The sequence below is a fragment of the Gymnogyps californianus genome, chromosome 18 (assembly GCF_018139145.2).
Source record: "Gymnogyps californianus isolate 813 chromosome 18, ASM1813914v2, whole genome shotgun sequence".
In the NCBI taxonomy this organism is placed as follows: domain Eukaryota; kingdom Metazoa; phylum Chordata; class Aves; order Accipitriformes; family Cathartidae; genus Gymnogyps; species Gymnogyps californianus.
In genome coordinates, this window is record NC_059488.1 from 12,437,923 (window position 1) to 12,454,072 (window position 16,150).

Genomic DNA, 16,150 nt, shown 5'->3' on the forward strand with positions numbered 1-16,150 from the left:
TTAGTCCAGAAAGTAATGTAGAGTGTGAACTTTGTGATAAAATTCAAGTGTGGACAGTCGTAGCAGGTGTCTTCCCTGTGGGAGCATCTCATAGCTGTAGTTATGTAGGAATAAACTTTGTCAAACTTTTTTCCTTTGACTGTCACTGAGTTTCCCCGCGGTGTTTGTAGCAGAGGATCCCCCGTGAGCCTCCTGTGTAGTGAGAGGTTGTTGGTAGTCCGTAGCTTTGGGCTTGTTTGGTTTCACACCCACCCCTGCCCCCACCGGTTTCCTGAGCTCTCCAGACCGGACCCGCACACCGCAGAGCCTGCAGAAGGTCCCGACCTGGGCACGGCACGTGCCGGGTGGACGCTGGTGGCGAGGGCGTGCGTCCGCAGGTCTGGGCACCTCCTCTTGGTGGGGCCCTAAAAATCTCCTTGGGGGAGGGAAAACGGGACGCGGCGCCTTTGGAGCTGGCCGGTCCCACGTTGGCCTTCACCTCCCCGCTGCCCTCGGGCGACGCGGGGTCTGTCTCCCCAGATCCGCCCACCGGCCGCTCTCCCAAAGCAGCCCCAGGAGCCTGGCCGGGGTGGCAGCGGGCACGTCCCGCGGGAGCCGGCAGAGCAGCTCACCGGAGAGCCGTTCCCACTCCTCCTGAAGGGCATGCGCGTCTCGCTGCGTTCAAATAATTACCTCAGCCTTCGAGCCTTGACGAACAGACGGGAATCCCTCCCGGCAGCGGGGCAGCCGAGCGGTGTCGGTGTTAGTTATCCTGAGCCATAAAACTCTGACAGCGTTGCAGTAGGGAGGGTGCTCCTCTGCTCATGAAGAAGCTCAGTAAGGTGCTGCTCAATTCATTCAATGCAGGGAAACCAAACAGTTTGGATATTCTGGTCGTTTATTGTGAAATTGTTTCCTAACAGCAACAGTTTTAAATGTCATCATGCAAATGGAAGAGAGAAACCTTTTATGCAGTTGCAAAGTGTTTTTCTAAGATGCTATGCATTTTGTTGGGTTATTGAAAGTGAATTTACTGTGCATTAATCTTATGAATGTTACTACGTTTTATATTTATTTTAGATGACCCTCCTGTATTTTACAAAGGGAAGTTTCATTGTGTGATAACTTAGTCTGTATTCTTAATATAATTTGTTAAATAAAACTTGTTTTAATCAGTTTATTCGCTGTGCTTTGTGTTTTAAATTTGGAGTTTAAGAAGCTTAAAACGCCGCAGCTCTGACTTGTGGGAGTGGAAAGGGGCATCCCTTGGGACCAGCCGCTCTTTTCCCTCTGCGCCATCGTTGCATTGACTTCGTCAGATCCCAAACCTGGATGTTTTGAAGGTAGTTAAAAACATCAGGAGGAATGAAACATGAGTCAGTGCTTGTTCTGAACTGAGCCGCTGTGTAGCGGTTGTAGCTGTGGCACCTGGAACCGCTTCTGTTTCTTGATGTGATTACAGGTTTGCTTGGTACAGGTAATGCTTCTTGCAGTGGGCTCGGACCTCAGCAGGCACTGGGCTTTGTACCTGACGGACGTTCGTTAAGGAATGAGAACGGTGCGGGGTCGGCCTGACACACTGCGAGGGAACAAAGCCAGGTTTGTCGCCCGGTGGATGTTGCCAGCGGTGTCCTGCAGAGGTGAGCATTCCTCCCTTCCCATCTCCTATCCACTTTTGGAAGAAAATATCAAATCATCACCCATGTCAGTCCTTGGACTGGAGCGTCTCGGTAAAGAACAGGGATTGCAGGCTTTAATGTGAGAGACTGGCTCACAAGGTGCTTTTTCCTCTGCCACAGCTGAGCAGATTGCCCTTTGCTTCTGCTTGGGGCTGACGGGGACTTTTTGAGCAGTTTTGGTGGGACCTGAGGGCCAAGACCAGACGCCTTTTCCTCTGCTCTCAAGCTGCCCAGGAAGGTGAAGGACACTGCAAAAGATGGGACCTGATTTCAGGCACAGGAGGAATAAAGAAATGGGAGCAGAGGCTTCGTTAGGGTTGGACCAGGGGCTGTGAAGCCTCCGAGGAGGAGCTGGCAAATTGCGGTGACTGCCTGCAGTGCTGGCCGGTCTCTCGACTGACCGAAGCAGCTACTGTCTGTTTATGGATCTGAAGGGTCAGCTTCAGAGGTGTCAGCGTGGTCCCCCTGTAGGTAATTTGCTTTTGTTTGTGTTTTTTTGTCCTTGGAAATCAGATATAAAAAGCCTTGGAAAATCTGTCCAAAATGTCTCTCTCAAAAGGTATGCTGCCCAGTCAAAACAGAGAAGTCACAATAGCTCGACTTAAGCGTTTTTTGGAGCGTAAGGGACCATGCGTGACATCTGCACTGCCACACAGGCCGTGTCCCAAATACATGTGGCAATAAGTGTGTCACTACAGTAAATGACGGCAACGTCAGTGAAACAACTTGTTTATCCTCTATATAAAGATGAACAACTTTAGTCACTCATAATTAGCAACTGCAAAATTTGCATTGTGTGTAATTACGAGGAGGTCAAGTTAAAGTCATGGAGTCAGCCTCAAAGCTTGGAAACGCCAGCGCGGGCTTGACTTCTCCAGCCCAGGCTTTCTTTGAACTAAGTGTTTTTAACATGTGCGCACTTGTGCATGGCCGGTCCTTCCCCTGGCCTTTCTGCACAGACGTGCTTCCCCGTGCCAGGGATACCGGCGCTGCCGCAGCTCGGGGCGGTGATGGCTCTCGCCGGGAGCTCCTGGCGTTGCAGCCGGAGCAGCAATGGACTGCTGCAGCCACATGCAGCAGGCGACAGCGGCGTGCAGCGTGAGTGCAGCATGCAGTGGGTGACAGCAGTGTGCAGCGGGTGACAGCAGCGTGCAGCTTGCATGGGGCTGCACGATACCGCACCACAGCCCCCTGGCCCCCCACGTCCCTGACCGCTGCCTGCTCCACTGCACAGTGACCTGGCAGCGGGCCGGGCGTTCAGGCAGGGCTTTCTCGCCCGGAGGCCGCCCCAGCAGCCGCTCTCTGGTGCAGCGTTTCGGCTCGGGGCTGACGCACCGGGGATGGAGGCTGCGCGTGGGCCAGGCGGGAGCGTTTCTGCAGGCTGAGAGCAGCCCTGCCCACCTCAGGGCTCCGTGGTCTCGTTTTTCACAAATATTATAAACTAGGACTCTGCAGAAATAAACAGGGTTTTATAATCAACTCTGAAATACGGCCGTGTTTTAAGAGAGGCAGTTAAGGGTGGAAGTGTAAGTTGCAGGGGAGGTGCCGTGCTTTTATGACTGACGGTCTGTCCTGTGTGGCCCTGGTTTGCTCATGCTCAGCCAAACACTGAGCACTCTAAGGGCACCGCAGGGACGCTGCCGGGACGGGCCTCGGCTCGAGCGACGGGAGACGGTGCCTGGTGTCCGTGCGGCACCGGAGGGTGAAGTCCCTTTGGCCGCTTCCCAGCAGCGGGGAGACGCCTGATGACTGGGCAGGACAGGGCGAAACCTGGCAAAAGAAATACCTGGCGCAGGGACCGTGCCGGCGGCAGCGAGGGCAGCGCGCGGCTCGGGGCAGAGCCGTTCCCGTCGGGCTCGGGCGGGCGGCCACAGGGCTCCCAGCTGCGGCGGCTGCCGGGCCGGCGTCGCTGCGGGCAGGCAGGTACCCTCGTGGCCGGCGGCAGCGAGCCCCTGCGGGGCAAATGGACTTCTCAACTAGGGAGAGGCCAATACCACACCACTAAAACTGAAAATTGTTATTCTTTGTGCTAAATTATTCTTCTGAACTTGACCCAAGCTGGTGGTGCACAATACGACCTCTGGCATCTTTTCTCACCCCAGCCAATATTTCTGTCTCACTTATTTTGAGTGGTCTTTGAATTAAAGGAGATTAATACCCGAGTTCCCGACATTCTCTTCAGGCGCATGTTTTTATAACCTCCTTTGGAAAGTGAGTACCACTTGTTCCACCAAAAACTAAGAAACTGCATCTTGGAGCTGCTGTGGGAGCCGTCACCGGCACCTGATTGAATATCCCGGCCGGGGAGGAGGCGGCGCAGGGGGGACATAAACCAGAGTGGGCCCGTCCCGCATGCCGGCTCGCGTCTTCCCGTGTCGGCGTGCAGCGGGCAGGCACGTGAGCTGCCTCGGAGCCATCGCTGAGCGGGTGATGCCTGTGAACATCAAAGCCACTTCTGCCTAATTAGCTGTTGCCACTGGACGTGGGCTCTGTTCTGTGGCACGGGAAGCTGCGTGGGGCTGCGCATCCGCTGCCTGGAAACACGGCCGAGCTTCCAGGCACGCCTGCCGGGGAGGACCCTCATCGCCCAACCCTTGTTTTTGTTTGTGGTTGGACGCAGGACCGCTCTCATACGGCACGAGCTGCCCTTCCTCCTGCTGCTGGCGAGCAGCACGCCTCCCCCCGTGAGGCCTCTGGGATCGCTCTGCTGTTGAAATACTCCAGACTTTACCGAAATCCCAGTATTTCTGCTCAGCCTCTGATCTTTGCGTTTCCTAATTCAGCTGCTTAGAATTTTGGGGTAATTATTGAATGTGAAAAAAAAAATTAATTCTTCACCAAATCTCTCTGCCCTTCCTGCAGCGTTTCTTCTGAAACAGCCGTAATCTAAAGAGTTGCTGTTACTGGTGGTGATGAGCTGGAAGGGGGTCTCCATCATTAGGAGCAACAGTGATGCTCAAAGCCTGGGGAAGTGAAGGCATCCTCCTCCCTCTTCCTTGCCTGCTTCAAGGAGACATCCCTGTCTGCCCCTCTAGACATCGTGTGACGCTTTGGCCGGAGGTGCTTTGCTCACAGTCCAAATCTGGAGCGTGGACACGGTGTTCAAAAGCACAAATTGGCGGAGATGATAAAAACAGACAGAAAGAAAACCCAGAGCCTCACCTGCCGCATCCCTCGGTGCCATCAGAGGCCAAGCCAGCGCCTGAACAGCATTTCCTTTTGTCATGAAAACATAAATCTCCATCCATTGAACCATCTTTTCCCCCTCAGCGAGAACAACATTCTCTGATATTTCAGTTCCTTCTCCTGCGTTTGTCCCTTGTTGGACAAACTAAATTTAAATTTGTCTGCAAAGGGGTTTTTGATGCCAAGCAGAGAGCTCAGCTGGTGCCGAGAGGGGCCGTCGCCACGAGCCCTGCGCAGGGTCTCAGCCGGTGCACATGCCACGGTGCAGAGGCCTGGGCGGTCGACGGCACCGACCTGCCGGGCCATCGGCTTGTCCGGGCACTTGGCGTTCGCTCAACGCGGCCCCTCCGCGTTGCACCGAAGGTCCTGGGTATCTGCAGGGCTGCAGGGACCGACCCGCCTGCCCGGGAGCATCCCTGGGCGGGTGCGTAGGGTGAGACCGGAGCTGGTTTATGTTGTCCATCATTCACGGAATTTGTTTTCTAAGGAAAATTTCTTATTTCTTCTGCTCTGCTTAGTGCTCCCGGCACCGGGAGCGGCCGTTTGTCTCCGGCGAGGTGTCTCCCGGCCGCTCCTGCCCCAAGGAAATCCTCCTTTTGTCACAGGGGGAAGCAGCAGGCGCGAGGGCTGGAAGGAGCCAGCCGCGGTCCCTGCGGCGTTAGGCGGCTGTGTTAGGCTTTGTGTGCCTGTGGCTTTGGTGGTGGTGTTTGTTTTCTTTTCTCCTCTCCCTCCTACAGCTTTAAAAATTAACTTGCCTGGGGAGTTTCTCAAAATCTTTTCCTTTCTCTGAAATGATGGATAAGCCATGTAACTGATTGTCATGGCCCTGGAGAGGATAAACATCTTCTGCAGTTTAACCTCCTCACTTCTTGGTTAATAAGTGTTGAAAGAAGCATAAATAGAAATAACACAGGATTTCCATGACTAACAAGATGACCACATCAGTGAATGTTGTTTGGGGTTAAAAATGACTCAGCTTTTGCTTCCCTAGGGTAAGATGTTTTATCCCAGCGCAGGAAAGGCTGCCAACACTACTTTGAAGGTCTGGCAACCGCGACGTAGCCTGGATTGTGAACCGGGAAGTGTTTGAATGCATAGTTAAAAAAAAAAGTCCTAAACTCCGCTCCATGTGTGCAGATTTCTCGAAGATAAAGGAGCCCACAGCTTTATCCAGCTTGTGCTGACTCTTTTCTTTTCAAAAGCCTTTTCAGATGTTTTCACTTTTCTGCTTGCTTTGTTGAAAGATGTAAAAATTTAAGACAACCACAAAATAAACATTTCAAAACTTTCTATTCTGAAAATTAGTGACATTTTCAAAATCCCTTGAATTCCATTTCTGCACTATCAGAAACGAAGATGTTTGGGGGTTTTTTGATTGACAAATTTTCCAGGCAGGTTTTTGTTTGTTGATAAACTTTCTTTTATTTTTCAAAGAAAATAGATTTATTATTCAGTAGAAACACTAGATAAGTAGATGTCTTGTCAAAATAAAGCAGGTTTTCTTTATTAGAGTGAAATAGTAATGAACTCATCTGCTTCCAATATTTATAAAGAGTAGGGAAGGCCATTAATTCTACTGCTTGTGAATAAAACCATCTGTGATTTCTTTCCATTTGATGTGTTTTGGTTTTAATATACATTTTTCACAAATAAGTGCAGGGATTTTTTGTGAAAATGTCACATTCAGAATCTCATAAAGAAAGAACGCAAAGAGGGGGAAACGAAATGTTTTGTTAGCTAAGTAATTTCTCACCTTGCACAGAGAATAAAATTCATGCCAACTTTAACACATTAGGCGACAGAATTACATGTTCAGCTCTAATGCAGTCCATGACATGTAACAAGGCAAATAGAGTATGTTTGGAAGTTTGTTTTCCTTTGGGAATCACACAGTACATTTAACCTAATCTGTCCTGACACTTGAATTATAACATTATGAGCTTCTTCAGGGAAGCAAAACGGTAGATGCCTCTTTTTAAAGCAAAGCAGAAGTTAATAAAACGGGCGACGTGTCAAGGAGAAAAAGCCCGATCAAACCGTAGTGCAATTCTCCGGAGGAAACGGGTTCTAGGCTGGGGTTTTTTCCACCAGAAATGCTGGAAGTCTCATGACATACTTCTACTGAGGGTGAAATTTGACCTCTAGAATTTTGCTCGATTAAACCAAAAACTGCGAGAATACCCCAAGTGGGACCACTTTGTAGTTTGACTTGTGAGTGTTGGATCTCAAATTAAACTGAGTATTCATCCAGCTGCTCTGCCAGATTTTATTTTACAGTCTTCCCACCGACCCATACGATGGAGACCGTGCTGTATCATAGCTTTCCAAAGCTCTACCTGTACATGTGAAGGAGCGCGCTGCCACTCGCTTGCCAATATGGGCTGCTGATAAAAAAAGTGCAAACCAAACTCCAGGTAATCCTCTTTGAGGGGCTTTTACGGGAATAGGCCTTTAAATGCTATATGCTCAGCTGAGTGTATCTCGGAAAGGGTAGCTGTAGTTATGTATTTTACGGCCCCTATTTTACGGCCCCTGTTGAGCATCCATCGTTCAACAGGACCGAAGCAGATCCTCGGGGGTTCCTCCAAAACGAACACGAGGGAGTGAAGAAACCTGAAATCAAGTGACGCACGTCCTCACCCAAAGTCCAGAACTCCTGGTGCTTCGGAGCGGGCCGGGCGCTATCCCGGGGAGGGATAACCGACGCCAGGCCGTTTCCCACGCAGGCAGAGCAGGGACTCGCCAGCCGCGCTGCCCAGGGCCGCCACGCGCTGCCACCGCCGCTGCCGCGCACTGACTCTGCCCTGCGCTGCCTCCGCCACGTGCTGCCGCCACCGCTGCCGCTGCCCTGCGCTGCCCGGGGCTCCAAGCCGCCCTGCGTCAGCTGCGCGGCGGCGACGGCAGGAGGCACTTGCGCCTGTTAGCACCCAGGCGAGGGTTCGAGAGCGTGCGCCCTTGTGGGAAGGAGAAGCGCCTGGTTTCGGTGAGCGCAGTGTGAAGCCCTGGGGATGATGCTGATGATTCACGTAGTGATCGTAAACTGACCTGTGAACAAAACGTTGCTGTGAAACCCCGTGTGCTACCTCTGTCCTTGAGTAACAGCAGCCACGTGTTGGAAAAAACCATGTCGCCCTTCATTTGCTTCTTTTTTTGCAGTTATAGCTAAAACCTTGCTTTTCACAATCAGAAGAAGGCCTTTCTAGGAAGGCTTAGCCCCAGCCAGAGCTGCTGGCAGTGCCCCGAGATCGGCCCCTGCGCTGCCCTTGCAGCTCCTCAGGGAAAGCCCGCTGGCACCTGAGCCAACGGGGGCTTGCAGACCCGCACGGGGAGCCCCCTGCACCTCGGGGCCCACGCTGAAGCGTTTTCACTGGTACGTTTTTTCCTTGAATTTTTAATTTAGAGGATAGTTTAAAAAAAAGAAAATATGTTAAATCATAAGCAAAAATTCACTGTTGATTTTCAATGAAGAAATTAGCAGAGCAGTTGTTTCTCCAGCCGTTTGGAAAATGGAGGAGGGAGGGGAGAGATGGAGAGGACGTCGCCCCAGATCCCGGTGCTCTCTGAGGCGGCAGAGCTCCCCGGCCGGCGGCAGCGGTCCTGCCCGCTTCGGGGTTCGTGCTCCCTGGCATTGCCTGCAGCCGTCAGGTCCTCGCTGCAGCAAAGACTAGAGGCAGGTAGGAGGAGGCTGTGCTCTTCTCTTAGGAGGGTTTTCACACCTATGTCAAACAGGTGAGTCTGCCCGCTGGTTTGCTTATAGTTTATAGTTTTATAATTTAAACTAATCTGGCATGGAACAATAAAGACACTAATCGTCCAGAACACTTTTTTGACCAAATTGAACTGCACTGTCAGCTGGGCAAAGAAACAAAATCTTATTTTCAACTTCAAAAAGTTTTACCAGGTAGTTTCCAAGAGCAGGGTTGTGTCTTAAATTAGGCCAGGTTTGGGTGGGTTTGTGGCAGGTTTAGCATTGCTGGCCCAGAGGCACCCTGACCACGGGACGGTGCTGGACGCGCCGCAGCCAGCAGAGCTGTCGGGGCATCAGAGATGAGGCTGGGGAGGGACGCGCTTCCTCGGTGACGGACCCACGACCCTCTGTGGGTCTCCTCTCCTTTGACAGAGAGCACCAAAAGTGCCGGGTTTAAACGGTAACAAGGAAAACTCATACTGGATATTAAGAAAACTTCCTACAGGGGAAGCAGGCGAGGCCTGGGAGGGCCGTGTAGTCTCCGTCATTAAGTCTTTGCTAAACGCTTGTTGGGAGCAGTAGAGGTAAAGCCGAGCCTCTGCGGGGAGGGGAGTGCAGGGGTGCCCGGCGTCGCGTCCCTCCCTCCCGAGGCACTGCCCTTCCTCTGGGAGCACACTAGTGGGCTGTTCCCACGGTCATGGCAAAGGTTTGGGATTTGGGCTGTTTGGGTTTGCTGGAAGCTGGGGGAGGGCGCCTACAAAGTCACTGAAGTGTCAAGAAAATAGGGAGCCCGAGAAGCCGACGTGCCGTAAGGTCATTTCAGGTCATTTCCCTGCCAGGGAAATGCTCCCAGCAGGAATGTCTGAACATGGTCATTCTTCAAAAACGAGGCAAGAAGCTGTTACTGCTGTTCCCTGTAGTGTGTCCTGCAGGAGCACCTGAGGGCTCGGTCGGGATGCATTAGGCAAAAAGCAGAGGGCATGAGGTGAGCAAGGGGAAGGAGTGGGGGACAGTAACTACAACCGGGCCAGCCCTTCTCCCGAGCTGCCTGCCCAGCCCCGTACCAGGGATGGTGGTGGTGGTCCAGGCACTGGATGTAGCACGAACGCTACGGCAAGATGCACTGCGTAAGGACCTAACGACAGCACACCGAGTCTTGCTGCTAAATTGGACTCATTTCTGGAACAACACTTTTCTTACCTGTACAAAAAGCCCCATGTACAGAATTCCCCTCCACCCCCAGATCACAAACAGCCCGAGTCGCCCATGGCCACGCAGCACAGAACCCACGGCATGGTAGCCCACGGCACGGTAACCCATGGGACAGTAACCCAGGGCACAGTAACCCACAGCACCGTAACCCCCACCTCCCTCCAACAACAGCGGCACCGGGCAGGACGCAGGCAGGACGGGAGCCGGAGGCAGCCCCGGGCTGGCAGCCGGTGCTGCGCGGCGCGGTGGCACGGCTGCCCGACGGCATCCCCCGCGGTGGGACGCTGCTGCGAAGCGCCCTGCTGCAGCAGGGCTGAGCCACATGGAATCACGATGAACAAGGGAAGCAGCGAATGGGCTCCGCAACATGCACTTTTTTATTTTATAGTGACTAGCGAGTTCGCCACTGACTGGGGAAAAGCCATTGTGTGCGTGAACGGGGCCGTGCTGCCGGCAAAAACCAAGAAGTACAAACTTCGGGGATACGTGAGAATCAGTTTCACGAGCACTGGGGGTAATGGAGGTGGCTTCCTGCGACTGACTTTTATCTGAATTATACAAAGATTTTCTGCTCTTCCCACCTACACCTAAAACTTTTCCCACAGTCTCCCAGCAGTGACCTGTCGCAGCCGGCAGAAGCCAGTGGATGGACTCAAAGCCCTTAATGCAAACTTTTTGCCTGTTCTAACTCTAAATTCCTTTTTCTACCCAAATGCCTACTTATATGAAACTTTTAGGAACTTAATTATCCTTGAGACTTCTACCTCTCTGTGAAATCTGGTTTAAATCAGTAAAGAAAAGAGTTCAAAGTTATTGGGCAGGACAGGCAGACAGACAAGCATACAGGGATCACAGGAACCTTGTTTTCATAGGAAACTAGATTAAAAAAATCCCACAGCAGTTACCAGCCCTTTCGGTGGCACCCCACCCCCTCGGTCTCGCGCAGGGCGATGCTCGGGGCGGGGGGCCCGCGGAGCAGGCACGGCAGCCCAGGTTTATGCTCTTCGTAAAAGGGGAGGGAGACGGGAACAAAACCTGCCTCCTCCGGCCAGGGTTTGCTTGGGCGGTGACTATGTGGCAGCAGCGATTCTGCAGCCTGTCTGCTTTTCCCAGCTGGATGCAGATTCATGACATCCCTGCTTTCTTTGGCATGCAAACCTGTACCTAATTTCTTCTGAAAAGGGCCCTGAGGAAGTCAGCAGATGTTATTATTAAAGCATTGAGTATCAGCAGCTCCTGAGATATTGTCAGTCTGTTAATGAGCTGATCAAACTGGGGAAAGCAAGGGGTTTCCCAACTTCTTGTTAAGGAAAATAAGACCTCCAAGGTTAAAAGACTTCTTTTAAACTGCACCAGGTTTATAGGTTGCAAAATGTTCTTTAATCAGTTTATTCTTAGAAGGCACTAACTGTCCAGGCACAGGAGTGGGTGTTATCTTAAATGGCCCCCGTAAAGAAACATAGCAGCTCTATTTTGGTAGTGTTTGCTGGCATTTTTGCCTGCTAAGTAGTCTTCTTAACAAGCCAGTTCCGTGCAGTTTCTGTAATTCTTTTGTGAATACTTTGTGCATCACTGCCAGCAGCTCTGTCCCAAGACTTCTGCTGATTTGTGAATTGTTTTGTTTTGCTGTTTGAAAGTTAAACTGATTTCCTATCAATGCATTTGTATTGTCAGTTTGGCAAACCTTAAATCTCAGATGTTTCCCGAGGCTGCAGGAGACACAGGATGCACAAGTGAGCAAGAAATGACCCTGAATCAAAAGTCACCCTGCACCGCTCCTGTGCACTGCCTCACTCTGAGCCTGTTTCTGTATCTGGGGATGCACTAGATACTATTCTCCTAAAAGCAATGGCTAATGGGGAACCCACTTTGTTGTTTTTTTTCTTAATCCCATACTATGTGGAAGTTTCCTTGGGGTTTTTCAGCTGCAGGGATGTTTAGAATTTGGACAACAGTGCTAACGAGATGAGAGTAAATTGGTAACAGTGCGAAGTTTAGGAAAACCATTTATTATTTCTGTAGTTCAGCAGAGGAGCACAACATGCCGTAATGGTGCCTTACCACTAATATCACAGGAGGCAGGTCCAAGACCTGACTAGGATAAGCACAGACAAACCCTCGTCTTGGGGAGCTTCATTATATCCAAAATGCAATTAGGTGAACAGCTACAGAGGAATGATCAGAAAAAGAGAATACAGAGAAGGCTCCTTTTAATCCTCTCCATCTGCTCCTTGGTGCAAGTATGAAAGAAAACAACAAGGCACATCCCCACCGAAGCGCCCTGTGTTCGGCACTCCCGATCTGCCCTCACAACGGGGGAATGTGCCTCTGCACGGAGGGCGGGCAGCCTGCCCCGTGCCCGCAGGAGAGACTCCGCGGTCCAGATGCTCATCAACACTTCCTTCTCGCTATGGGTCACTGAGCTTCACATCCATGTCTTGATTTATTTTAGCACGGACATATTTATACCATCTGATAAGCAGTGACTGCTATAAATATGTCTGTGCACTCCCTTTTGCTATGCACCAGTGAGGAAGGGGCATGTTGTGATAAATTGACCCTGAAATATAGAGTATGTACATGATATTAAAGACGGAAAGGATTGGGTCAGTTTGCTGTCTCTCTGTTGTGGTTCAATTAGTTATTTTTAAAGGCGTCTGCTGAACTGTGGCTTCCAGGGAACGTTTCTGACATTACCTATATTTTTAATCCTAACGTGTGTCACTTGGCGAAACTTTATGGACACCAATAAACAAACAGGCCCTGAACTATGTCTCGGCATCAAAGCAGCACTATTCTTTTCCTGCTTTCACAGCCCTCTGCACCTTCCCCGGTGCCGCCGGCGAAGGCAGGAATCTTTGTTGGCAGCCCGTGCTCCCCGCGGCGCAGGCTGAGCCGCCCACCTGCAGCGATGGCGGGCTTTGCAGCAGGCAGCGTCGTGGCAGCAGCACCGCTCCTGCCCGTCCAGACTCGGGCTGCCCCGTGACGGGGACTTGGCCCGAGAGGCACAGGCGAACCACCCGGGAGCCCCCGCGCTGGCGGCGTCCCGGGCTGTGGCCTCGGCCAGTCTCCTCCCGGCCCTCGGGCAAGGCACCCCAGCTCGGCCAGCGGACCCACTCCTCTGCCCTGGAAGGGGAGAAGCCGGGTCAGTGCTCGCCCTGGGGACCCACTGCTTCCTCAGCGGGGAGAGCAGCATCCCGTGGGCAGCAAAAACCGGAGTCCACCAGCGTTTCTCCGTCCCTTGCTCCAAGACCTTCAAGTAACCCACAGGCAGGCTTTCTAACCGAGAGCATTGCACACATGTTTGTGGTCAGCAAGTGCCCTTTCTCTATCCTGGGTCATTTCTGATGGCTTCAAATGATAATGTGTAACAGAGAAATAACAAACCTGAAAAAAGTCAGTAGGAAGACAAGCCCAACAATCTAGAGCTGGGTCTGTTCATGGAGGAGGATGACGGGCGCTGGCACACAACGCACCCAGGAGTCCCACTGAAGCCAGTGTGACCACGCACAAAGGAAGCTCACCAGGTGCAAGCCTACAAAGCCAGGCTCTCTGACCGACAATAAAAGGAGGGGCCTGAGGAAGAGCTCAGCTCTGTGAGGAGGGCTGGGAAGGCCTTTCTCGTCATTGCTCATCATCTCTCCCAGGTGTGGGCCAATTAGCAGCCATTTGCAGAATGGCTGTGTTAGAGTTGCTGCTGGCTCCATCTTCTTCCAAACTGTGAGTATCAGCTATATTTCTTCATCTTTCAGAGGCATTTTATAATTAGGCTGGAATTCTTCAGGAAGAGGCAAAGGCCGCACTGGTTTGGGTTAGATTGTTTTGTTAAATCTCAAGAAACACTGTTCTTCATTAAAGAATGTGCGTTGGCTTCCAGAGAAATGGCTGAAGACCTTTCCCCTTTCTGGTATCCAGAGTTTTGTGCATTTCTAAACTTGAATTTCTTTTCTGTTTAAATATTTAAAGCTTGTCTTTCCTTTTGGTTTCACAAAACTTGAACTGAACTGGAGAGACGGTGCGTGCCGCAGGCTGCGGGAGCAGAAGCCAGGTTAGCCCTGGTTGCACGGGCCTTGGCTGTACGAACACTTACAGTGTGCATGGCCCGTAGCTGAGTAGCCTGGGAAGGTTTGTCTGTCAAACAAGTGTTAGAAGGAGAAGGCTTGTTTCCCAAGGGATTTTGGATGGTTGTTTGTCCCTGTACAGGGCAGAGCAAGACACCTCGGTAGGGGAATTAGGTAAGGTGAAGTGAGCTTTACTGCCTAATGTGTTTGAGAAGTTGGCTGCCTTTTCCCTGCTACACAACTGTTTGATTGGGTTATGCTTGAATTGCATTTGAGTAGTGATGCTTCTGGGTGTCCCTGGCCAAATCATTTAACTCTTCAGATGTGTATTTTAACTTTATTTTTTTAAAATGTCTTTCAACTTCAGCAGTGTTCCTCCTATGTTTCATCTGCGTGAAAGAGCCACACCTGGCTCTTTAAATAACAAGAAGCCAGATGAGCTGTGTGCACGTGTATTTACGTATAGCACAAGTTAGCCATTTCTATGTTGTGCTGTGCAAAACAAGCCGAGGAAGGTGGTTCTTCGCACAGCATGTCGTTATGCCGTGAAATGCATTACCATGGGTTGTGATGAGAGCTGGGAGGGAAGTTCATGGAGGGCTGCTAGACACAGAAACCACCCATGTCTTGGGAAACTCCTTGGCCATGGAGTGTCAGAGGAGCATCCACAGGATGCGCTGCTCTGCTTCAGGCGTTTGCTCCTGGCCAGTGTCAGAGAGTCTTGGTCGGACAACTCTTGCTTTGACCTCTCGTGGTTGCTTTCGTGGTTTCCATTAGTGGGTCACAGATTTTAGGTGGAAAGTTTTCCTGCAAACTTTGCATCATTAAAGATGCAGAGCAGGAGAGAGAAGCAGGAATATTGTTATTGCTGTGAGTATGGAAATGTCCTCCCTGTGTTTGGCTGGAAGACAGACCTGGAAACACAGTGAGGCTGTCTTCCCACCTCGGTGTTGCCCATGCCATGGATGTGTGGTTAGAGCTGTCCATGCGGCCACGGCGGCTCCGGAGGCAAGAGCATCCTCGGGGCGGGTGGGGAGAGCAGGCGATGCCGCCGGAGCTGGACACCTCTGCCGGGGGCGCCAGGGCAGGTGCTGCCACGCCGGCCCCAGTTTGCGTGCCCCTTACAATGGTGCAGTGGTGAAGGCTCCAGATATGAATTCATTACAAATTTTTTTGCCCAAAATAAATCTGAAAAGATTAAAGTGGCAATTCTGCACTCCTCTGGTAAAACATACCACCCCACGCGTTGTTGATGGTTGTGTGTATGTTGGTTAGGTCACCAAAAACCTTAGAAAACACAAAAGCACTTCATGTAACCAAAAAGGACACTAGATACAGGCCTATTTCTGTATTCACGGAACTATTTTGGAAGAAGGAATTTTATGATTTAAAAATATATATGTATCAAGATACAGATTATTTTTTTCTTATCATAACACCAAAAGGAAACTAGTGCGACTTTTGGCAAATTAGAAACAGGCTTGAGTATTAGACTTTACATTGATGGTACTCAGGTATTAATCCATTAAAGTAATCAAAAGAGCTTAAATAAGAATCTGAAGGCTGCAATATATATGTCAATGAACAAGCTGTAAAACTTCCTGAAAAGGTGATTTCAAAGCCATATTGCCCAAGCTTGGCAAATTGCATATTTAATTATTTTGTCAGTCCCTCTTTCTACTCTAATCTTTTGGTGAAATACCTTTAGACATATGAAATCAGTTAAGATAATTAGGGTATGATGGAATTAGGTGTTACTTGATTTTTAAGAAAGATACCATCCTCTGCCTTGGTATAAAATGTGTGCAGACCCCAAAAGCTAGACTGTATTGTAATGTTTTCTTTTCTATAAAGATCAAAGGTCTCCAGCCCCTTTCAAGATGTTTGCAGAATTTGTTTCCTAATTATCCCACATTTACTTATTTGTGTGCTGGGACATCAGAGTTAACTCTTTGATTGTAAAGATGAGATGGGACCTTCATCCAGATGACTGCGGGCCAGCAAAAGCCTTGCATCTCTAAATTGTTTTTTAGATTACCTGGCTTCTCTAATGCCAACGTTCTGGCGCAGTTTAAGGCATGGCAGATGAGGTGTTGTGTTTGCTTTATTTTAATACCGCAGTCCTCTACAGCAAAGATTTGTTTTTCCTCAGTAAGAGTTTACACCTTCATTAATATCCTTTACAAGTTTACATACTCTTCATAAGCAATAGTAAACTATTTAGTCTTTGATTTGTCTGGGAGTTGGAACTGTTTTCACCAAACCTTTATGATCTTTCCATGATGTGGTGCCTGAGTTTCTTCAGGAGAAATTTCTATAAAAGTTTTGAAATTAGAATTTTTTGG